Source organism: Rhipicephalus microplus, chromosome 10 (assembly GCF_043290135.1).
Source record: "Rhipicephalus microplus isolate Deutch F79 chromosome 10, USDA_Rmic, whole genome shotgun sequence".
In the NCBI taxonomy this organism is placed as follows: Eukaryota; Metazoa; Arthropoda; class Arachnida; order Ixodida; family Ixodidae; genus Rhipicephalus; species Rhipicephalus microplus.
In genome coordinates this window covers 106385655-106410842 of record NC_134709.1, presented here as the reverse complement: position 1 = coordinate 106410842, position 25188 = coordinate 106385655, and positions in this window count along the sequence as shown.

Genomic DNA, 25188 nt, shown 5'->3' with positions numbered 1-25188 from the left:
TGCAGAAAAAGTAATGGTGCGTGATGATGGGTGGGCAACTGAGAATAAATGACTCGTTCAATAAGATATCCGTGTTCCAGCCATTATATGAGGTGGTTGATTGAGAGTGGAGAGAAATAGTTTGTGATAAAGCATATAAGTGGCAGTGCGGTGATGCAATGAAAACGCTGGTAGTCCACATTTCGCTTAAAAAGATGGAATGCTGGTATCGTATGAGTAGGATGAGTGAATGAATCTGGCGGAACAATTTTGCTCACTTTATAATGCACTGATTGAATATTCCTGATGTGGGCTTTATATGGAAGATGAATATTCTAATTTTGGTCTGATGAGTGAATGATACGCAAACATGCACGGTTGTGTATTATGGGCCCGATATACTCCTGCGCTCGTTTCGTGGCGTCACGCCGGCGATGCCATGCCAGGCGCTGATCAGCCTGCCATATACATGCAGGCAAGTGCCACGCTACGTTGTCTCAACGCATGCGCGTTTGAGCGCACACGGCGTCCCTCTGTGACTTCGTCCCAAAGAGAGGAAGACGTGGCGCTGTCTGGGTAAAGTGGGCGGCACGAACAGCAGCATGTGGCATTTCGTGCTGACTGCCTACGGGCCACGCTCACGGACGCTGGTTGCGTTGGTCGCGCCTGGGGTCAGACTGTAGAATGCTCGCGTTTTGCGAGCGTAGCGTAACTGCACCCAGCGTGCTCGCGCGTCGGCGTTACGCTGAAGCATATCGATCCTTTTAGCTGCTTGACACTGCTCTGCAGACGCTTGATAGCAATGGAAAGCGCAAATGCTGCTCACCGGCACAGATGAGCGTAGAATCCTAACTCATTCGATTCCTAAGTAGCTGCTTGTAAATTAGCGATTGAGCGTTTGAACAACGAACGACACAAATCTAAATGGGCTGCAGAGACACAAGAGCAAAGGGAGGAACTTCTAGCAGGGCGGCTTCGCCAGAAGTTGAGCGACGTGCCCGGCCATCACAGCAACAGCAACAACCAGATGCCGTCAATCAGTTCAAGGAACGCCAATGGACTGACTATATGGTGATGCTTAGTGAAAGCTTCTTAGCTAACGCTACGTATATCCCGGCATAGCCGATCTAAGCCACAGCAAAGTTTTGCTACAGGCACCTGATGATCTTCCCTCATTTCTCGGGGCTTTTTGCGACCGGATGTCTCCTCGTTATACCTCTTACAAGGCCAAACCAACGCTTCTTTACCAGCGACTTTCTTGGTCACTCCTTTTTCTTCGCCTCCTAGTACTGCGACTGCTTTTCATCAGTCCCGACTCAGCCTTTCAGTGGAAGCTAACCACTTCTAACTTTCACGAAACGTTCGTTCTTGTGAGTCAGCGTGTGTCATCCCAACGACCGCTGTCGCACCCTCGCAGCAGACACCAGTAGGAAATCTTCTCTCCCGTCAAGCAGACCAACCGATGCTGAAGCTCCCGATTCAGCTACTTGATGACGCGTGAATTATAAGCGACAAGACATTTCAGGGCTCAGACGAAACGCGCAGTCTCTAACACGCAGTTTTTCGAATGCTGTGCTGAAAATCATCTGGCCACCCCATCGCCCCAGCTTCAGGTGCCCAAAGACCCGATGTTGAGGTCAGGCTTCTACACCTCCAACCCGTTGGCACTCGCCGTTTCTTCTTCTTTGAACGCCGCAGTTGCTCAGCCACGCATAACGCGATAATGAGCCCGGTAGTGATGGTAAATACTGTTTATGAAGACGAGTCGTTCATCTTGGGTTTTTTTTTCTGATAGCGATTTTCTTTGCAAGAACAAACAAAAGCAGAGGCTAGTGATGTGCTATAAGGAGAGACACACTGGACATAAGCAACAGGGTCATGTAGGGCAACTCAGTACGCCCGTGCCGCATGCATCCGGAAAGCATGCAGGTTGGAGGGTGGCAGTGCGGCAAAACATACGGTAAAGGAAATGCGACGCAGATTTGCTCGATGCTCGCTTATATAAACAGACGGCAACATCACCGGGTTCACGCAAGGCTCTTCGAACGATGCAAAATAAAAGCGAATGAGGGAGATATCACGAAGTGAAATGAAAAATAAATAGCAAGATATCACTGCAGGACTGCGTTAACGAGAAACTTGAATGGGTGGTATTACGTATCCCTCCTTTTGCTAAGGCGAGAATAAGAAGGGAAGGGGTCTTGGCAGCTCCGCCATGGTGGTCTAGTGACTAAGGTACTCCGATGCTGACCCGCAAGTCGCGGGATCAAATTCCGGCTGTGGCGGCTGCATTTTCGATGGAGGAGGAAATATTTTAGGCCCGTGTGATCAGATTTGGGCGCACGTTAAAGAGCCCCAGGTGGTGGAAATTTTCGGAGCCCTCCACTACGGCATTTCTCATAATCATATGGTGGTTTTTGGACGTTAAAACCTACAAATCAACCCATCAAGGGGTCTTGGCGGCTGTCAATGAAGGGCATGCTCTCTAGGTTTCTAACCTACGAGGGAAATGGCCTCCACTGCCCCTCCCCGTTCCGGAGCCCCTGGAGCGTAGCATGTCAGCACATTGACCTACAAAGCTCTGTTGAGATTGTGGCTGTTCACGCTATTCTAGTTAATGATTTGATAACTATCTGCTCCATTACATACCCCCTGACGAATTGTTCAATAAAATGAAGATTGAAAGGCTGGTTTATCAGCTTCCTGAACCGTACGTTTTAAGTAGAGATCTTCATTTTCACAGTTTGTTACGCAGTGATACCTCACGTGATGCGAAAGGTCGCGCTATAGAAAACTTTCTTATCTCATCTGCAACCTGTGTGTTCAATGAGGGAAAGCTAACATACAACAGCACTACAGGCAATACATATTCATGCATAGATTTAGCCTTGAACCACTGTCCCTCCTACCTTGCCTAGATTAAGAATTTTTCATTAATCCATTAAAAATTACTGATTTCCGACTTTCTTGAAACAAGATAACGAGATGACTGACCATTTTTTTCCCTAAAAGATGGAACTTGCATGGTGCAAAATGCGACAAATTTAGAGAGCTATGTAGACTACACCTCAAAGAGGCGAACAATTTAGACGTAGAAGAGAAGCCCAACTATATCTCTGACAAGTACTAACTTGTGCTAAAAAGTGTATACTGCAGTCTAGCAATAATAGAATTAACACAAAGCCGTGGTGGAATTATTAGTGTGAACTTGCTAAAAAATAGCAAAGCAAAGCAAGGAGCCCTTTTTCTCGCTACTCAACAATAGATAACTTGGTGAACTTCAGAAGCTGCAAAGCGAGTGGCAGGCGTATACGCCAATTAGCCAAACATGAAAGGTGGACATACTACATATCCTCAATAAAGTTCTACCCAGATGCCAACAACGTGTATATTAGGGTGAATAAAGTTAAAAGGAGAACGCGCAAATCTCCTTCCCTTCATTAATGCATGACTGTGGTGATACAATAGAACAGGCTCTTGGTGAACATTTTGAGAAAATATCAAGTTTACGAAATTATAGCACTAAGTTCTTACATCACAAAAGCATAGCTGAAAGTGCACCTCTGTGCCAGAACAAGCCTGTACAAGAATACAATAAACTCTAACCTTACATGAACTTTAGCTTGCCCTTGGTTCCTAAGAAAGTTCTGCTCATAGTTCTAATAAAATTATCGATGAAATAATCAAAACCCTCCCTGATAAAACCCTGAAATGCCTTATAGCACATTGCATTAAGATTTTAAGTACTGGAAGAATACCCACTTCTTAGAAAAAGGAAGTAGCCCTACCAAATAATAAGCATGGAAAAGATTCCTTTTCAGTAAGTATTAATGGGCCTATTCATTCATTCATTCGTTCATTCAATAATTCATTCATTCGTTCGTTCATTCATTCATTCACTGTTTATTAGGAGAAAAACAAAAACTGCCTAGGTTGAAGGGTATAAAGGCAGATTTCCTGTTCCTGACTAAGGCCTTTCCAACCATTTATTCGCTCAACACAAGTGCAACAAATATAGAAGTTTCATTCTTATTTTGAATGAAAGGACAAGAAGTTCAAGTAAAAAGCATAACACGTGTACAAACATACGTTGTAAAATAATGCATTACTGTCTTCACCGATTTGAAGTAGCAAGAAGAAAGAATATATAAAAAAATTAAAAATTGGATATTGGAATTGTAAATGAAAATCTCACTCACATGCTGCCTAATCAAAGTGTTTAAAATTATTAACCACAGTTTGGTCAATTACTTGAAATACAACTGTATGTTGGACCTGTGCCAGTCTGGCTTCCGTACAGCTAGATCGACAACTGACAATCTTGTCTCCTCGAGTATGTATACGTGACGCCTTTGTACACATCCAATACTGTCTTTCTGTTTTGTTTGATCTTGAGAAGGCATAAGATACTGCCGGGTGGTACGAAATCCTGCAACGCTTCTTGTACTTTAGAATGTGCGGCAAGTTGACTACCATCTTGAAATATAGCATGTCTGAAAGAAAATTTTGTGGAAGAGTAGGCGGTGTCCTTTCGCGCTCATTTCTAGAAGAAATTGGAGAGCCGTAGGGAAGAGTTTTAGGCTGCACGCTTTTTATCGTTAAATAGAACTTTCTTCGCTCTGTTATTCCAGCTGCAATATAGCACTCCGTTTATGTGGATGACATCTACATCAGATTCAAATTGTGTACCTTGACTGTATGCGACCGCCAGATACAGTCAGTTGTCAAGCGTCTCGTGAATTAGGCTGATGAGAATCGGTTTATATTATTGAACGCTGACACGACTACTATTGTACTTTTATCGAGACAAATTGGTGTATATCCTGGCCCCTGCATACTAATGAATAAAAAAAACTAAATCATCGCTGAAAGAACAGAAATTCCTCGGTGTATTGTTATATGCTTAACTAACCTTCATCCTGCACATAAAACAGCTGAACTTAAAATATTTTAGGACCATGAACTTTTTAAAGATTTTATCACATAAATCATGGGGCACAGAAAGGCACTGTGTGTTATCTGTGTTTAGAAGCCTGGTTTTGTCGCGCATAGACTACGGACCCTTATTATATCAAGCAGCTTCAAGGACAGCAATCAAGCTATTGGACCTTGTATATCACTTAAGTATCCAGCTGATACCCGGTGTGTTCGGTACCAGCCCTGCCTAAAGCCTTCATGCAGAGTCAGATCAGTGGCAGCGTGACTATCAGCGCACATATCTGGAAGCCACTTATGCAGTTAGAATTATGTCCCTAAAGCAGCACTGATGCAAAGCTATACGAATGATTTGTCCACTACTCAGTTTTACGCAAACCGTCTTTCTGTCATGCCATCGTTTTCGTTGATAATAATGCCCGCATTAAAAAACTTCAAATTTGTTTCAATAATTTACAGGAAAATGAGCATGCTGAACACATTGCTCCCCAGAAGCTGTGTCTGGTAACTTATCACTGATCCCCCTAAGACATCAAAAAGGGAAAAAATGTTCAAGTGCGTTAACCGAGCACATTTCTTGGCCCTTGAACACAAATACTGTTCAGCCGCATTCATCTTTGATGGCTCAGATTCTCGAAGACCTGTATCCTTATCCTGTGCAGTCTACGGGCAAAGCTTCTCCGACACCAGAACCATAGATACACATACCAGCATTCCACGGTGAAAGCCTATGGTATCTTGCCTAATATACAACACATTCTACAACACAAGATACCGAAGTATGTAGTGTACAAAGATTCTTTAGTTGTTGTGACGGCCCTGCATTGTGGCAAGTGCAGCATGAACCCCGCTTTGAACAAGCTCTTAGGCTTTTAGGTTCAGGATGAAACGGGTCGTCGAACGACACCTGCAAGTCTCGTAGGTCAATAATTGCACCGTGTTCACGAAGACGAAGTACGATGCTGGTGACAAAAAACTGGGTGATTTCGGCTGCGGTAGCTCTGGGCAGGGCCTTTGTTTCGCTGTAACGCTTTAAATATTCTGTTGCAACCACAATCTACCGGTTTCCAGACGGAGACGTGGGAGCGGTCTGAGCAAGTCAATGCCAATTTGATGGATTAGTGTTTTCGGCATGGCGATAGGTTGTAATAGTCCTGCTAGTCGGACAGGTGGAGTCTTACGGCGTTGGCGGTCGCGCCATGTGCGGACGTACTGCTTGACTGTCTTCACGAGGCGTGGCCAGTAGTATGAGCGGCGAATTCTTTCCAATGTGCGCGTGTAGCCAAGGTGTCCGGATTATGGTTCGTCGTGACAAGCATGTAAAATATCGTCCCGAAGCGAGGACGGCGCAACCAGTAGGTAAGAAGCCTTGGTATGGTCGAAATTTTTCTTATAGAGGACTCCATCCCTGATGCAGAACGAGGCCAGCGAACGTGCGAAGTTTTGAGGAAGGCTGCGTTTTCGGCCTTCGAGGTAGTCAATCAGCGAGCTTAGCTCCATCTCGTCACGTTGTTGCTGAGCCAAATTGGTTGCTGACACAGAGGAAAGGAATGAATCGTCCTTTTCAACGTCCGCGTTCGTACGTCCCATTTGCGCACGTGAAAGACAGTCAGCATCAGTGTTTGCATCCTGACTTGTGAATGACCGTAACGTCAAATTCTTGCAGCCGAAGGCTCCACCGTGCTAGGCGACCAGAAGAATTTTTAAGGTTGGCTAGCCAGCATAAAAATAGTGGTCGCTAACTACCCTGAATGGTAGAACGTACAAACAAGGGCGAAACTTTGTTATAGCCCAAACAACGGCTAAGCATTCTTTTTCTGTTGCAGAGTAGTTTTGCTCTGTGAATGATAGTGTTCCATTTGCATAGGCAACCACGCGCTATACGCCTTTTTGCCATTGAACCAATACAGCTCTAAGTCCTACGTTGCTGGCATCCATGTGTAGCTCTGTGGCAGCGTTGTCGTCAAAGTGACTGAGTACATGTGGGGCTTGGAGATGGTTTCGTAGCATGTCAAAGGCGTGATGCTGATCATGGCCCCAAAGAAACGGTACGCCGTCTTTTGTAAGTTCATTTAGCGGTTCAGCGATTTTTAGAAAAGCCTTTGACGAAGCGTCTGTAATATGCGCACAGCCCAAGAAATTGGCGGAGATTGCGCTTGTTCGTTGGGACAGCAAATGCAGCAACAGCTTTCGTTTTCTCAGGGTCTGGGTGTAAACCGGCATGGCTGACGACGTGACCAAGAAACTTCAGTTCCTCGAAAGCAAAGTGGCATTTCTCAGATTTGAGAGAAGGTCCAACTATTCGAATCGCCTGAAAAACTGCCTGTATGCGCTGGACGTGCTGCTCGAACGTGTCCGAAAAGACGACCACATCCTCAAAGTAGACAAGACACGATTGTCATTTTAGCCCAGAAAGAACCGTGTCCATCATTCTTTGAAAAGTGGCTGGCGCCAAGAATAAGCCGAATCGAAGGACCTTGAACTCATAGAGTCCGTCAGGAGTAATGAAGGTGGTCTTTTCGGGGTCGCGCTCATCAACAGAAATTTGCCAATAGCCGCTGCATAGATCCATGGAAGTAACGAGTCTTGCGAATGCGGTCCATCGTGTCATCTATTCGTGCTAAAGGATACAGGTCTTTCTTCGTGATCTTGTTCGACTTTCAGTAGTCGACGTGAAATCGCAGGGTACCATATTTTTTTTCTTTACTAACACGACAGGGGACGCCCAGGGACTGATCAATGGCTCGATGACATCGTCCTTTAGCATCTGCTGTGCCTGTTGGTGTATAAAGTCTTGTTCTGTTTGCGAGACTCTCCAGGTGTGCTGTCGAATGAGTCTCTCGGTAGGCTTGGTGATGATATGACGCTTGGCAAGCGGTGTTTGCTTCACTTTCGAAGTCGTAGCGAAGCAGTCCCGAAATGAGTCGAGTAGCTTCAAAAGACGTTCCCGTTGTGCAAATGGTAGACCCTGGTTTTAGTCGAGAGTGCTTGCGAATGTCATGGCGGAATCATCGCATGACGAAAGAGCAGATAATCTTGAGGGATCAGGGAGGTCGGCAATATCCTCAAGATACGTGATTGCAGTGTGTTTAGTAAGATGGCGATACTCCTCGCTGAAATTGGTGACTAATAGGCAAGCCTGCTTCCTCCTGAACTGAAATATACCTCGGGCAACGCAGATTTGTTGTGCAAACAATAGAGACAAATTTCCTTCTGCAATCACAGCATCGGGGACGTCTTGGTCACATTCAACGTTGATAAGGGGCTGCTGCGGGGAGGCATAGTAAAGATTCGGAGGATACTCGTAGGGCAGCCTTCGATAAGTGGGTGTTTTTAGCTTCAGGATGAAACGGGTCCTCGAACGACACCTGAAAGTCTCGTAGGTCAATAATTGCACCGCGTTCACGAAGAAAGTCCAGCCCCAGATTGAGTGGTTGGGAGCACACAGGTAATACGAGGAAATACCCTGTGAATGTCGAAGCATGAATTCGAACACGGGCTGCGCACATTCCGGTCGGCGTGATGAGGTGGCCTTCTGCCGTGCGCAACGGGGGTCTTTGTCAAGGGGTAGCTACCTTCCTCAGTTGGGATGCCAGGGCGTTGCTCCTAACCGAATAATCTGTGCCGCTGTCGACGAGGGCAATGACGTCATGATTATCGACGTGTACGGTGATATCGGCAGAAACAGTCTGATGATTTTAGGAAACAACTGGAAAGTCAGAACAGCCTTCGTCGGGTATTTGCGTCGAGGGAGGCTCTTTGACAGTTCGTTGGGACGCGTCTTCACCTCCAGGAACCGCGGTTTCTAGTTTCCCCTGTGGGGACTCGGTGACCGGCCTCTGAAAGAAACATAAGATGACGATGGAATGCTAGGTGACGTGGGGCGGCGAGGTGATGGTGATCGTGATTGGGGGCGTTGATCAAGGCGAGGAGCTTGCTGGCCCGTAAGGTACGCTTCGATGTTGCGGGGACGTTCACCGTAACGCGGGTACCGAGCATCAGGGTGGATGACACGTAGACCAAGTGGCTGTACTGGCAATGGCGGTAGACGTGACCCGCTTCGCCACAGTGGTAGCAGAGTGGACGTTTAACTGACGTACGCCACACGCTGGCCTTCGTGGCGTTCTGTCGCGATCCAGAGGGATGATAGTTTGGTGCACTCGGAAACATTGAGCTGGGTGGCGGAGTCGAAGAGGTGCCCTTGAATCGATGGCTAGTCTGACCCATTGTTCGCACGGTGGTATCAAGAGCATGTGGTGCAGGAGATCGCAGAGCAGCCGCATAAGTCAGCACAGGGGCCTCCGGCCTTGTTGGTGCGAGTGGGGTGACCACCTGTCGGATTTCATTTCGGATCAAGTTTTCGAGAGCATATACACGTGGTTGGGGTTCCGCTGCTCGGAGTTGGCGCAGCTCGTCCCGCACGACGCTTCTTGCGAACTCTGCGAGGGCATCCCTCTCGCTGTCAGCCCCGTTAGGGCATGCAGCAGTGGTCACGTCGTGGCGTTTATACTGTGACGACCGATGCTGGAGAGTACGCTCCCCTGTGGTTGCCTCATTTATGAACTCTGCCACAGTCGTCGGTGGATAGCGCACTAGCCCGGTGAAGAGCTGCTTTTTTACCCCACGCAATAAATGCCGCACCTTCTTTTCCTCGGACATTGCAGGGTCGGTGCGCTTGAAGAGCCGAAGCATGCCCTCGACAAACATCGAACCTCTCTCGTTATGTCGTTGGTTCCGAGACGAAATGGCCTGCTCCACTCTCTCTTTCCTTTCAGTGATGCGGTACCCATCACGAAACTGTCGGCTGAACTCTTGCCACATCGCAAAAGAACCCTCGTGATTCTCATACCACGTTTTGGCAGAGTCTTCTAACGCAAAGTAAACTCTCCGCAGCTTGCGAGCTTCATCCCACTCGTTGACGTTGGCAACTCGATCGAAGTGTTCAAGCCAGTCATCAACATCCTCATAAATGTCCCCATGAAAGGAGCGTGGTGTTTGCGGCACATGAAAAACATGCAGGAGAAAAGAATAGACGTCGTTGGTTTGACTCGCCTTGTTGGTAGTCGAAGTTGCCATCTCGTCTTGAGAGAGAGGGCCGTATTCAGGAGGTGGTCCCCGCAGGCGGCGACTGCTTCTTGGCGTGGGAGCTGTAGCTGTCTCCAAGTAGCTCGGTGTGTCGGTTGAAAATCTGCAGCCGAGGCGCTTTACCCAGCACCTCCACCAGTGCCATGAACGAAATAACAGATAGCGATGAATCAACGTCTTGCTCGCGCCAGACCAGAAAGAAAAAGTCCTCTTCTTTCTCTACTTACAAGCAATTTAACGCTACATTCATGGCTCATACCCATTACCCGTGACAATATAACGTAAAACTTTCTTTTCTTATTTGCTGGGTGTCAAGTTATTCTATGATTGTGGGCAATGAAATAGTAGACAAGAATGAAGGAGAAGCTGCTGATCGATAAGCCATAGATATACCCACTGTTCCGGATGTGGATCTAAACCTGCTGTTCGTAGAGGTCTATGCAACCACTGGCAAGACGAATGGGACAAGCAGGTCTGCAACAAATTTCGCCTAGTAACTTCCCAAGTAAGGAAAGTTATCTCACTAAAATTCAACAGATTCACTCACGCCTCAGAATACGCTGTACTATGCCACGCATAAACACCTTTTGGCAGGCGGTGATCTACCTACGTCTGTACTTTGTGGATGGACTCTAACTGTTATGCATTTCATCATTCAATGGCCTTTGGTTTACCAAGTGCGACTGACTCATTTCAGGGAGTTCTACCGGTATCATAGTCCACTTCATCCCGCGCTGTTTTTATCACTCGTTGCAATTTTTGACTTTAGGAGATCTCTTCATTATTTTGGGAAAGTCAGGTTTTAACAATGACTTCCTTCCATCCAAGCCACCAGGCTGGGCCTCAAGCGGGAGGTACCGCCTAGTGAAAAAACAAAAGTATGTCTGAGCCCTCGCAGTTCAGGCTCAAGCGAGGACTTCCGCCGTGAATGTTTCGAACCTTACTGGCTCATTTATCACCACACTCTAGCTAACAAAATGAAGGCCTTCTACAAGGTGACGTTCCTTTTAAAACCACTGTTTCAAATATTTTGTAGATATTCCATGCATATCAATTGTTTGAATCTTTTGACTAATGAACAGATTTTAAGAACGCTTCTACTGGCACTATTTGGCCTTAGATGCCTTTGCGCCAATAAAACGCAATGCATTACTGAGCACGTGGAATAGGCAGTACCTATTCTCGTCGTTACGGCCACTAAAGCTCCGTGACAGCACATACAGCTCACGGACAACAAGCCACTTGGCTGTCTTCTTCACACAATTTTTTGCCAGGCACCGGTTACGGATCTTAATCGCCCCGACAACACACGCCAGGTATCTCTGTAAAATGTGTCAATGCCAGTGTCAACAGTGACATGATTCACCCGCCATGGTGCGTACAAATCTATTGCAAGCTGAACGAAAATGCATGTGTGTTGCTGACCCTGAAGAAGCGGCACATCTGGCTGAACATAATGAATGGACGGATGAATTGATATAGCAGTACCCTTTAGATAGGGCGGTGGCTGACGCCACCAAGCCGTAATACTTAGTGAACCAAAAACTACATTTTTTTTGGTTTATAGAGTGAGGTTGAGGATTCGTACTTTGCACTGAAGGGTTTAATTTTCACTCGTGCCTTGACTTTAGCTGCTAATCATATAACCTCCTTCTAGTCAATTCCACCCACTTAAAGTCTATTTTGCCCTCTCTGTCCCTAAACCCCAGTGCTTTGAAAAACTCTGCGCCATCATCCTGAACTATAGAGTGAAGCCCTATACAAAACAATATCAAGTGTTCGGCAATTTTCTCTTCCTCTCCACACGCACTGAATACCGCGTCTACCCCTTAATATTTGGCCCTATATGTCTTGGTTCGCACTACTCTTTCCCTAGCCTCAAAAAGTAGAAAACTAGCTCGAATATTATCATAGATCCTTTCCTTGGCGATTTCTTGCTTAAAACCTTGATAGATCTCTAGTGCGGACTTCTTAATCACGCCGACTCTCCACATATTGCTCTCAGCTTCCTTCACCTTCTGTTTAACCGATAATTCTTTTTGGTTTCGCGCCCTGCTGTTTTCTAAGTATTTACCAGTCAATGTTCTGGTTCGCTTCCTCCATCTTGTATTGACATTCTTCAGGTACAAGTAGCTGAATACCTTCCTAGCCCAACGCTCCTCCCCAATTTCTCTCAATCCCTTCTCAAATATTATATTGCTGCTAGCTTCCCTGCCGTCAAATGATGTTCATCCCATATCACCTTGTACTCCCTGATTTGGTGTATTCCCGTGAGCTCCTAAGACAAGCCTACCTATTTTCCGTTGCTTAATTTCTAATCTTGCTTGAACTTTTGATCTCATGCACAAGACCGCAATGCCGACCGTCAGGCCAGGAACCATGTCCCCTTTCCATATTCCTCTCACAACCTCATACCTATTGCCATTCCACAGTGCCCCGTTTTTCCTCACAGCTGCATCCCTGTTACCTTCAGTCGTCACGTATATTTCGTGTTACCTTAGGTATTCGGCCCCATTGCTTATCCAGACGTCCAGATATTTGTATTTATCTGTTATTTCTAGCGTAACCTCCTGTATTCTAAGCTCACTACAGTCATTATCATTAAAAATTATGACTGCTGATTTTTCCTTACCGAATCTGAAATCTAACCTATCTTCCTTATTCCCGCAGATATCCATCAGTCTCTGCTAATCTTCCTTGTTGTCGGCCATCGGCACTATATCATCTGCGTACATCAATGGTGGTAGTGCCTGTTCAATGTGTTTTCTTTGCTTGACGAAAGAGAGGTTAAAGCACAGTCTACTTCCCTCTAATTTTGCCTCTAATCCTTCTAGGTAGATCATGAATAACAAGGGTGACAGAGGACACCCCTGTCTAAGCCCCCGTTTTAATTATGTAGGCTTGGATACCTGTTTTTCCCGCTTTATAACTGCCTGGTTACCTTTATAGATACCCTTTAAAAGATTATGGAATCCACCTTTCACACCTAGTGTGTCCTGAATTTCCAAGAAGTCTTCTTGAACCACGCTATCGTGTGCTCCCTTGATGCCCAAAAAAACTAGCCACAGGGGCCTGTGTTCTTTTTCTGCTAATGCGATGCACTGCATCAGTGAAAACAGATTGTCTTCCAACCTGCTGTGTTTCAAAAACCCATTCTGCAATTCCCCCAGCACCCCGTCATCCTCGACCCATGCCTGCAGTCTTTCCTTTATAATCTGCATCGCCAGCCTGTAGACCACTGATGTCACTGTTATAGGACGGTAGTTGTTTATGTCAGCTTTGTCCCCCTTTCCTTGATAGATCATGCTCAACATGCTAAGTCGCAATCCATCGGGGACTTCACCATCTATTATTACTTTGCTCCCTGACTCTTTCAAAGCCTGCTTATACTTCGGACCGACTGTCTTTATCAGCATAATTGTAATGCCATCTGGGCCTGTTGATGTACTACTGGAACCCTCTTCTCAAATTTTCCCGCTATCATTGTGAAAATAGAGCAATGGCGCCACTTGATTCTTCCTTGACTATTGTGGTGCATAAAGCACTTCTTTGTTGAGATATTTTTTCTATAACCCTTGTTCCTATATATTCAATAGCTTCGTCCCCTTCTAGCCTAGCACCTTGAGCTGTAGTTGTTAACCTCTGCTGTAGGCTCGTCTCACTTCTTAGGGATTTTTTATGGTTCCAAAAATTCGAAGCTGCCTTTCTATCTTTTTCTGTACTTCTGCCAGCCGCTGAGTTCCCTTTCTTCTAATCTTTTCATTGATCCGAAGGGATGTATTCCTTCTACAGCTTAGAAAGATTTCCCATTTTCTCTCAACTTCATCTATCGCTTCGCCCCGCTGCTTAGCATGTCTGTGTTCCCTAAAGGCTTCCTGACGTTTTGCTATGGCTCTCTTAACTTCCTCATCCCACCAACTCTTGGGTTTGTGCCTTCTTTTCCCGGATGACTTGTCACGCGGCTTAGCAAGCTCTAGCTCATACATTTTGATTAGATTTGTTTATGTCCACACTCTTTTATGATCCTCAGTGACTACTTTGTAAATTTGTTTAGTAGCTATTACTATTTGCCTTTCTGAAAAAAAAATTTCCTGTAGTTGCTCATCTTGTCTCCTTCCCACTTTTACTGCTCTTCCAAAACTTAGCTTGATACGTGTGTGATCACTACCGAGACTTCAGGAGCCACCTTCATCTAGGCGCATTTCCCTGAGCTTATCATACATCCTATGTGACATCAGTGCGTAATCTATTGTCGACTGCAGCCTTCCTACCCCTCATGTTATTTGCCCTTCACACTTCTCGGTACTGTTGCAAATGATCAAATCATGTCTATCACACATATCCATGATCATTTGGCCTATTGGGTCAGTGCACCTATCTATATCTTCTATGTGCGCATTCATATCTCCTAGTATAATTATCTCGCACTTTCCTCTCAACTCCTCAATGTCCTTCGATATACACTCTACCATTGCCTGGTTTTCCTCTCTGGACTTTGCTCCCGTCCACAAGTACACCAAACCAAAGAGTGTCATTTGCCCTGCCACTTTCACTTTTAGCCACAAACGTTCCTTGCACTCCTGCTTGACACTTTGCCAGTCTATACTTTTATGAACGAATGCCTCAATACCACCCCCATTTCTGCTGGCTTCTGTTCTATTACAATATTTCCACGCGTAGTCCGGATGGTTAGGAGATTGTTCCATGTCCCTAAGATGTGTTTCTAAAAAACCGTATACCATGGGCCCCTGCTGTCTTAGCTGTTTTTCTATCTCTTCCCACTGCAGCCTGTTCCTGCCACCCTGCATGTTAATATACCATATGTCTGAAAAAAACACGAGAAGTTGAACGCCTCCTGGTGGGGGGGGGGGGGGCTTGCATGGCACTATGAAACGGACTCTTCGACTGCTGCTGTTCGATTGACGCCGTTGCGCTGCCAGCATTTGACTTTTTTCTTGTCTCACGCTTAGCATAAATGAAAAAAAGAGCGTTAATATTGATCAAGTTAAAAAATGAAAAAAAACAATTACCCCGGATCTGCATAATAAACAGCAATTGTCGTCGAAAGCAGATAGTCTTGGGTCTAGAGTCAATGAACAAAACGTTTATTTGACGTTCTGAGCAAGAAAATTGGTCAATTGTATTTTGAAGGCGCTGCGTCAGAGTGCCTAGAGTGTGCAGCGGAAGGGAACGAGCGCATCAAGTCAGGTCACGCATGAGGCATGAGCGCGATCTGGCAGTTATCATGAGAAACGAAGCACGCGCGGCGTGCGCGCCCGTCTCGGAAGTGATAAAGTGTACAACGCAATGCGATGGGTAGGTGCCACTACCGCGTCGTCTTAGCAAAGCGTTGGAAACACTCGCCTTCTCCTGCAAGCGTTGCTTTCTCAGCGCAGCGTGATAAGCGCTACGGGCTTTGAAATAATTCATGTATGCCTTTTCTAGTAAAAAGGCACGTATACAGACTATTGACGTATTGTTATAGTGGCTCAGATGTGCGCAATAATCTCTTGTTTATTGACAATCGCACAAGTATGAACGCTGAACCTTGAGCAATATTAGTGGGGGTTGTGGATTGGGTTGGTGGTTTGGGTTATCGCTACTTACCGTTCAATCTTTAGAGTATCGTTAAGGGTGGACAAACAGAGAAAATAATAGACAGACAGACAGACAGTCAGACAGACAGAAAAACAAACAAACAGACAGAGAGACAGACCAATATTTTTCCGTCAAAGGTCCCAAAGAAAGGCTATCGTCTTTTATAAACATTTGTTTGGTAGAATCGCCAACGGTACTCACGCTCCAGCGTACACTCTTTGATTGGAATTGTAATGTTGTCGCACAGCATACCTCGAGAATTGGATTGATTCCCAGCCACAGCTGCCGCATTCAGACGGGGCTTCAGAGCAATAACAAGTATGTGCTTAGATACAACCATTCGTTAAAAATACAAGGTGGCCACAATCACCCTGCAGCGTGCTCCGCCATAATGTCACGCTTTTTAAACGCATACGACAGCGTAATGAAATTTCAGGTTGCTTCTTTGACGGCTGATCTGTGTAACAATTCTGTGATTGTTTTGTTTCTACAAGTGGTACTTGTATCAGACGCATCCGAGTAAATTCAGGCAGCCTTTCGTCCTGTGCGCCAAGCCCGGCGCGCGGCCTTAGTATCGAGTGTAACAAATTATTTCTAATGCACTCACACGGGAACACCACAGCAGCTGTTGCATTGAACTTTCTTCTGTGCATATGCTCATTTATGACTTTGTTTAGCTTCATGTTTTTTTTAATAACATTGAGATCACTTTCACTACAAAAAATACACAGCATATCCAGGGCGTGAATGATGACGAGCGGAGCGGAGCGTGGAGGGTTTCATTGCTAAACCTTCAATAATTGACGAATATCGCCCACTACATCATCAAAGAGGTGAAAAACACTGTACATAAATATAAGAGAAAATTTTTATTCGTAAGCGGTAGCTATGCGTGGCTTCCGTTTTCCTTTTCTTATAACACATGGCCGTTGAAGTGGTGGACCGTCGTTGGGGCGCAGTGGGATGTTTACAAGGATGAAGTAGTGGGCAGTTTGCAAAGGTTGAACTATAGGTGGTCACGTACAAGCAACGGATGGACGCAATGGGACAATTCATGGTTCTTTAACGCGTACCTCAATACGAGTACATGACAATCTTGCATTTGATATTGGCTACTTCTCAGCAGTATTTGCTTTATAATCAGTGAAGTGATGGATCGGGGATGGGGCATAGTGGGGTGTTCGCAAGGACAAAATATTTGTCATTTGGCGAAAGTGAAACTATAGGTGGGCATGTAAATACATACAAGGAATGGGCACACGCACGCCTTTAAGAGCTTCATCCCTAAAACCAGGTGACATTATTCGTAGAAACTGCCACTGCTGTCAGTGTCCTTGTGCATCTTCGTAGCAATTGTGCTGTCGTGCTCGTAAGTAGCACTATACTAAGCCAGCGGATAAACAAATTTTCCCCACAGCTGGTTACCCCTGAAAAACTTCAACCTTTATGTAGACATGACGAGCGAGACTAATTAATGCTTCATTTAGGCAAAAGACGTTTCTTTATCACGTGGGCCACGAAGTTGTGTTCTCCATTGAAATAGATTAGTTTGATTTTCTGGTGTTTATTATGTGAAGGATCGTCAGTTTTCTGGTGATGTTATGTGAAGGATCGTTATGTGACTCGTATCGGGGGGTGTTCAAAGCTCGTCAACTGGTCCTAAAGAGTGGTGCCAGAGCCGAGTACAGCAAGGCAGACGACTCGACAAAGGCGTAGGTTTTCTATGACCACCCCTTGTTTTTCAAAGACAACATCGTGGGCCGGCCGCTAGTGTTTTTTGTGCACTTATAGCGGTAGCGACGTTAAGTTGACACAACAGAATTTGAGCGTAAAAAGATGCCGCACCGCCTGGTATAAAATTTTTACATACGTGCATGTTCACATTCATGATTCCTAATTTATAGTGGCCCTCGTGCTATTGATTATGCACTCGGTAGCAGCGTGATTATAATACAGCAGCAATAGAACAATCGTACAGCCTGTGAAGTTTGCGACTAGAAAATGTAAAAAATTATAAAAAAAACAATTATGACCAGAGTTATTTACTTGTGCAATGATTCAGTATTCGCGAGAAATGTGGCCTTGAGGACATAAGACTTGTCCGATCCACTGAACCCATACCAAGTGATGTGCCTTTCGTGAACACACAGTTGTAGCTGTGATTGCGTTCAAGGTGTGGCATATTGTCAAGACGTCAAAACAGAGGTCTTGCCGCAGAAATGAAGACACCAGAAGCAAGTCTTGGCTTGTCTTGTCTCCTAGGAGATCTTGGCTCATACCCACTTGGGGGATTGGCCACACTGTACCTCATAATAGATCATTTTATACAACGCTTGCTAAAAAATAAAGAGAAATTAGATAGGAACAATAATAATGTTCCTATGAAAAAACGTGAAAAATTGCAGAAAAATGCAATAAACCAGAATATATAAAACAAATTAACAAGAATGAGGAAGAGGAGAAAAAATTGGATATATCTGGCAGTACCACTAGCAGCGTATCCTTCCGGTTGCCTGAATGAATTTATGTAGCGCTGACAGAATAGCACTGTGGCCCACACCCAACTGACTGGCTCCAAGAGATAATAGAGTGGATGTATTGACTGGCAATCCGAGCATACCAATCGGTTTTTCAAGAATTATTCGGCGCAGTGAGGCGAAGCGGCGGCATGTGAAAAGAAAGTGATCCATTGATTCCGGTTCATTGCAAACTACACATAGGTTAGTTATTAAAAATCCTGATTTGTTGAGATAAAAATTTAACAGGGGAACTCTACAGCGAAAGCTTGTGACGGTCACCTCACATTTACGGGAAAGGCATTTTGGGGTGTTCCATGTGAATTGCAAGTGCCGAAATTCTTCACATTGTAGAAGCGACGTTTCGTTGATTTTTAAGATTAACAGGCGTTTGAATTGTTCGGCAGTAATAAAAGGAAACTGTGGAGCTACTAGCAGGACCGGGAAATTTAAAGATGCCGAAGCAAGCGAATCAAAAATTTCATTTAGTTCAATTCCAGCATGTCCGGGGACCCAAATAAACCAAACTTTTGATAGGTTATGCGGTACGAGAGACCAAAATATCCTGAGAAGAGGAGACTTCTTTGCGGACGTTAGATGTGTACATACAGACAAAGCATCCGAAATAATAATAGCTTTTGATTGCTGATAATTTAGTTTTCGAAGAGCCAATGTAATAGCCAGGAATTCTGCGAGATAAATTGATGTGAAGTCAGGCAATCGGAGTGCAAAAGTCGGTCTTTTTATTAGAATGCGCAAGCGAGTTCTTCTTTTTCCTCAACTTCCCAGTCCTTTATGGCACATGCACGACTGCCATAGTCTTTCTTGTTCAAGCACGTGACAATACTGTGCTACGCCAGTTACTGTTGTCTTTTATGCACGTGCGAAACTGACTAGAGCGTGCTTTCGAAACTTTTTTTTAAATTTCTCTGTGTATTCCTGCATGCACTATAGTGCGCACCGTTTTCGTTCACGTGCTCTAAACTGCACTATTGTAATTTTTACTGTTTCATTTTGTTGTTATTGCATTACATCAGGGAACCTCGAGCAGCCATCTGATGTGTACAGCGAAAGCACTGACCTACCTCGGACTGAGGAAACCGCCAAAAGTCTTTTCGAGCACATGATTTCACTTCTTCCAGCCGAACTTCTTCCACCCGAAATTCTCGGTCACAGGGTTGGCGCAAACGCAAAGAGCCGCACGATAATAAAATAGCGTTGCTTATAAGTATTGGGTCTCAAGTTCTAGACGAGGCGAAGCATCTTGGGCCGCAAATAGCTGCAAAGTTGAGGCGATGCCCACGAAGGCTTCGTGAAGATATGCAATTAGATTTACTGAACACAGGTGCAAAATACTTGCGTGAAAGTGAGCCAGACCTATGGAATGTATACTTCAGTGCTGTAGGTGCTCAATAACTCAATTTTTGTAAATAAATACAAGTAGTGAAATTTTCTTTAAAATTGATAAACTTTAACGCCTTTCAAATGTGACGTGACCAGAGATGCCGTAGTGGACAGCTCTAGAAGTACTGACGTATTGCACGGGCCTTGAGCATTCCGCTTTCACAAAACACATAGTAAGAATTTCATCGTCTGTCTTGCGAGTCAGCAATCGAGCACATATCAAAACAAACTGGGCCTTTTGGAAGGGTAGAATTTTTGGTAATATAGTGCGTTTTCAATGCATTTTTCGTTCCAACTGGACTAGCTCAGAAAGTTTATGCTTGTGCATGCCTGCGAATGTCCCGTGCCTTTTTATAGCTAAACATTCGCGCTTTTACGCACTGAATGGTCACAAAACCGGCTGCCGACTTGCCAAACGGCCAAAATGTCCAGGCCACACGTATGGTATCATGTAGACACTGAACAAAACCACAAACTACTGTCTCGGAATGGTCAATTTGTGCCTAATGCTTCTTAGTTACATTTTCCACAGCGCGCAGTTGTAATGCGAGAACACGTGCCATAGTTGTACAGGGGATACTGGTTGTGAAATGTTATTTCTTCTTTAGGGTAACATGCCTTTATTAGAATGACAAGTAGCAGTTCGATCACTGGCATCTAAAGACTTGTAGTTGTGCGTAACTGTTTGACGTTGACACAGGGGTTACACACAAATGCCCCGATTAAAGTATATCACCCTGTGTCATATTCGTGACAACTGCCGGTTGCTCCAAGCACCTCAAAAATGATGTGAACTTTGGATGCCAACTGCAGCTATTTGTTATCGGGTCTACTGTATTTACAGCTATTGTTATGTTTGTCTAACAGCGAGAAATAAGTTTAGCGATGTCTTTCATGAACTGTATCTTATGAGACACTAAATGTTCTGTTTCTTTTTCAGTTCACGGAATCAAGAGTACTACATTTTTTGTCAGTGTTCCTGACAAGACGGTAAAGCAACGTGGATAATAAATGCGAGTTCACTGCGCTGCCCGTGTTATGTCCACAAACTCTGCACACTTTCAACAAGAGCGGCTGCAAGCATGCCAAGCAATGACCGCAAAAAATACCTTACACTTAAAATCACTTTTTTATCACATATACACTTGGGGTATTTTTTAGTACACACTTCTGGCAATGCAGTTGGACTGCATGCATTAAACTAAGACACACTGCACTCGTCAAACACACTTCGCTCTAAGCGTACGATGCTGTGGCTCTGAAAAAAAATTGCATCACATACAAGTAGTGGTATCTAAACTCACACATTTCTGGCAATGCACGTGCATTCCATGTATTACACTACCGTCTACTGCACACGTTCTACGTACGTGGCTCTAAGCATACGATGCAGGGGCTGTGAGGACAAAAATAAAATTTTCATCACGTTAGGTATCTGGAAGCACACACTTCTGGCGATGAAAGTGCACTCCATGCAATAAACTAAGACACACTGCACACTTTCAATGCACTTTGCTCTAAGCGGACGATGTAGTCGCCGAGGGAAAAAAAATTCTGTCGCATGAACATTAGGAGTACCTAAAACATACTTCACCCCATAGGGCGCAGTAACAAACTCTGTACACTTTCTACATACGCAACCGTATGCACACAGGCAATGGGTCTAGAAAGTGATAGTGCACAACTCGATGAGCATTTTCCTTATCAAATGCAAAGTTTCTATACCTTAAAACACACACTTCAGGATATCGCAACCTGATACTTTCATGAAACATGAACCCACCATTTCAGCACAGCACGAAGGACGAAAATATGAATCACATAATATACATGGCTGGTTAAGCTTGTTCGTAAGCGATATAGGCACACTTCAGCCTAAAAAAGCGCACATCAAAAGACAAACGACAGTGGTGATGATGATAGTGATGATGATGATGAAAATAATTCTAAACTGAGCATTTTCTCCAAATATAAGTCAGAACACTCACTCCAGAGATCGAGCCACCAATCTAAGTGAGTGTTCCTCAGAAACATTTTAGTGAATGCGATTCTACGTGATTCGGTTGAGGTAAATTTGGGTGAGGCATAGGGAGCCCAAATGACAAAATATGTACGTTATGCTTGAGCTCTACTTAGTTTGACATTCTATGGCTTCAATTTCAACGGCAACTGTCTGTTTTTTTTTGTGCTGGGGCATTTCGCAATAATGTAGCTTTCAAATTACTTCAACGTTTTAACATTAACAACATACTCGAAAGTCACTTGGGTGCACATTGTTCACTTCACTCCTGGTAGGTTTCACTACCAATGCACTTGTCCCTCTTTAAAAATATAATGAATGAAGAGCGAACCTAATTTGCCAATAGCGAGCATCTTCGAGCTCTAGCTCCTTGCAAGGGAAACGTGACGTTAGTTGCAACGTCTCGAAAATTTCCACAAAAATTTCCTTCAGCAGCTCTCGTTCTGACTCAAACACACTAAAACACTTTTCATCCACATTTATGCCCACTCATGGCTTTATCTCACGCCAGAATGAGTCGACTCATGAGTGAGTTAGCCGACCTAAGGTTTGTGCTTAGAGAATTTATCAGAAGAGTCAAAATATATGCTCCCAATATCCATTTGCCATGGAGTGGCATTCCAAGGTTTACCTTGCGCGGCTGAGACGATAGTTGAAAATTATATCCGTTGAATCAGTTTGAATGCCTGACAAAGGTTACATGAAGTCGTGTCGCAGTTGAAAGGCCTCATATACAATGAAAATGTATGGAAAACTTTTGATGCCCATGGAAGTGGTGCACCCTTGGGCAAGCTGAATTTTCCCTACTCCAGTCGTTTTCCGATGGGAGAGTCCTTGAATACGCCACCGTCGCTGACTATTTCTGTGGCGCCGACATCTATCAGCCTGAATAAGTATTGGCTGTTTGCAACAGTCATGAGGAGAACTGAGAAGTTTTTCTGCAAGTGGAATGAAATGATATAGGAAATTTTGTTTACAAAAAAGGCAGTCACTGTAATATGTTTATAGTGAAAAACATTGTCCTTCAATACAACACAATAAGAAAGCATACGCAAAAGCACTTCAATTTTTTATTGTAGACATGTGTATGCTAATCATTAGTGGTCAAGGAGTGTAAAGTTAGGTTTATGTTCAGTTTCAGTTTACACCAGCATGATTTCATATGTAATGACGTCTAACCACATAGCAAAAATACTGAAAGGACTGTGTAGCATACATGTAGCAGTTTTTACAAGCATTTAATGCTCGTTTTTACACTTTCCCTTAAGGATTTCTATGCACACTTAGCAAAACGGCTGTGTTAACATTTCAATGACAAACAGCTCTATAATTGCGCACCTATCGCTTTGTAATACAGCATAACGCTTTTTTGGTACGCTTTTCAACCTAAACATCTGTCTCACAGATATTAGGAACATAATGAGTGAAGGTAATAAACTGTTTTGTCTCAGTTTTTGTCTTCAAATTATTCACATTCAATCGAATATAGGAGCTAAACATGCCACAAATTACATCTGAAACTTACAGTAATGGTTTCGGCATGGCATTATACAATACAGGCTTTGAAAAATAAAACAAAACAAGATGCAGTAGCTGATTGCTCGTACCTATAATGTTGTAAGCAACTATAATTTGGTAAATGTTTGAGACGTTTATGTAGAAGGTAAAGATTGCTGTAGAGTGTGTTGCTGTAATCCATAATTCACATACCAAGCGGCCTTATACATGAGTCTATAGCTTATCCACGAGTGTATACAGCAACTTGAATGTATTCATGTAAATTTTATTTTTTCATGCTGGCTTGTTCTGTCTGAGGAAACACAAATCTTGGACTGCTGGGCGTAGATTGCGCCTTGTCTCTTTAGATAAACATATGCCTTTAGATAATACAACTACAATATAACCATCTTCTCTGCCAAAAATTTCCATTCAGCTTCACAACATTATCAGAGTATACCAATCGTCTCCCCTTGTAGGTAAAGAACAAGCTTCCCGATTTTTCGGGGTACTTGATTTGAACATGTTTTCCATCAACTGCCACAAGGCAGTTGGGGAACTTCCAGCATTGCCGAAAACCTGCAGCGCTGTCAGCACTCAGATTCAGTTGGTGGCTGCAAAACGTATCCAGAGTATTGTGAAAAAGTGTGCAGCCAGCAAAGGGCATTAATTGCAAGGAAATAATGAGAAACTAATATTACACTCATGCACACTACCTAACAGATGACTGGTGGCGTTATTACAACATACATTTCTTTTTAGCGTCATACTGTGTCGCCCATTCATACATAGTGCATACATAAGTGCATACACCTATGTGTAGCTCCATATCAAGGATGATGATTTCAAAATTAACACAGTGACAGCTCATAAAGCAGCCTTGGCTATCGTGGTCATACGACAGCATGCAATGTTCAACAACACTTGCTCCCATCCTTACTATATTACTAATTCTAAAACACCACCACTACAGTGCCTCTCATATTCTTATGGGGTATTGGGACGTTGCACACCACTCATATCAATCAATTATTTCTAAAACACCAAGAGATCCGTATACACCAACAGCATACATATTGACAACATACCAGGATTTTTTCCTTGTAGATTACACAAGGAATATTTGATTGCCTATATTGATGTTACAGAAAGTAGAACATATTGATGCTGTTTAGCTGATTTGGTGTGGCAAACCTTTCATGACACACATAGAAATATGCCAGCAATATTTTGTGTACGAATAGACAGAAAGAATCCGGGACAGTTTTATAGATCAACTGGATTCGCTCCAGCTTGGCACACTCTATCTGGGAATGGTTTTGAGGAGGAAAAAAAAGCACAAGGACATGTGGAGGGGTAGTTGACACGAGTATAATGAAAGACAGAAGTCTGAAATTAAATAACTCTTGAAGCATTCCTGTTACACTGGATGAGATTTAAAGCAGGGCTGCACAAATTTTCTGTACACAAGATCACATGCCAAAACAGACATTTCATCCAACTAGGTCTTCATTCCTCACAACATTCACCTACCTGCTTGTACAGTGGTGACAGTACCTCCCACAAGACACGGCAAGTTGAATGAATAGCTAACCTAGCAGTCTCTATGACCACGCGCAAAGCCATGGCAATGTGGATAATTGACATTTCAAAAGCCAGGTACCTGCAAGAGATGTAATAACAGACTACAGCAACTACTTTTAGGTAGCCACTAGTATAGCGCAGGAGTAGGGCGTGTGATAAGGCGTTGTCAAAGCAGGATATACAGAACAAATATATTGGGGATGAAACTTGAATGCTTAACGGTGGACATTATTGGAATCATACATGCCTGTGCAGTAAAATTTGCGACACCTTCAAAAGTTTCAATGCAACTGTGGTATCTACAGGAACGGGCTCCCACGCTCACAGACATTCGATTTACCTGTAGAGGTGTTTCCGGTCTCCTCAACGGAGCGAATATGACAACATATTTGTGCGTTCAAAGTACAAGTATCGCCTAGACTACCTTCGCTTCTCAGCAGACCTAAACAATCCTGCTTTGAAAGCCAACATGCAGACGGCGTTCGATTTATATCTTTATTGGCATGTACCTAGAATTTTTACTCGCCACCAAAGATGCCGCCACCAACACCGACTGAACAAGTACTGCTT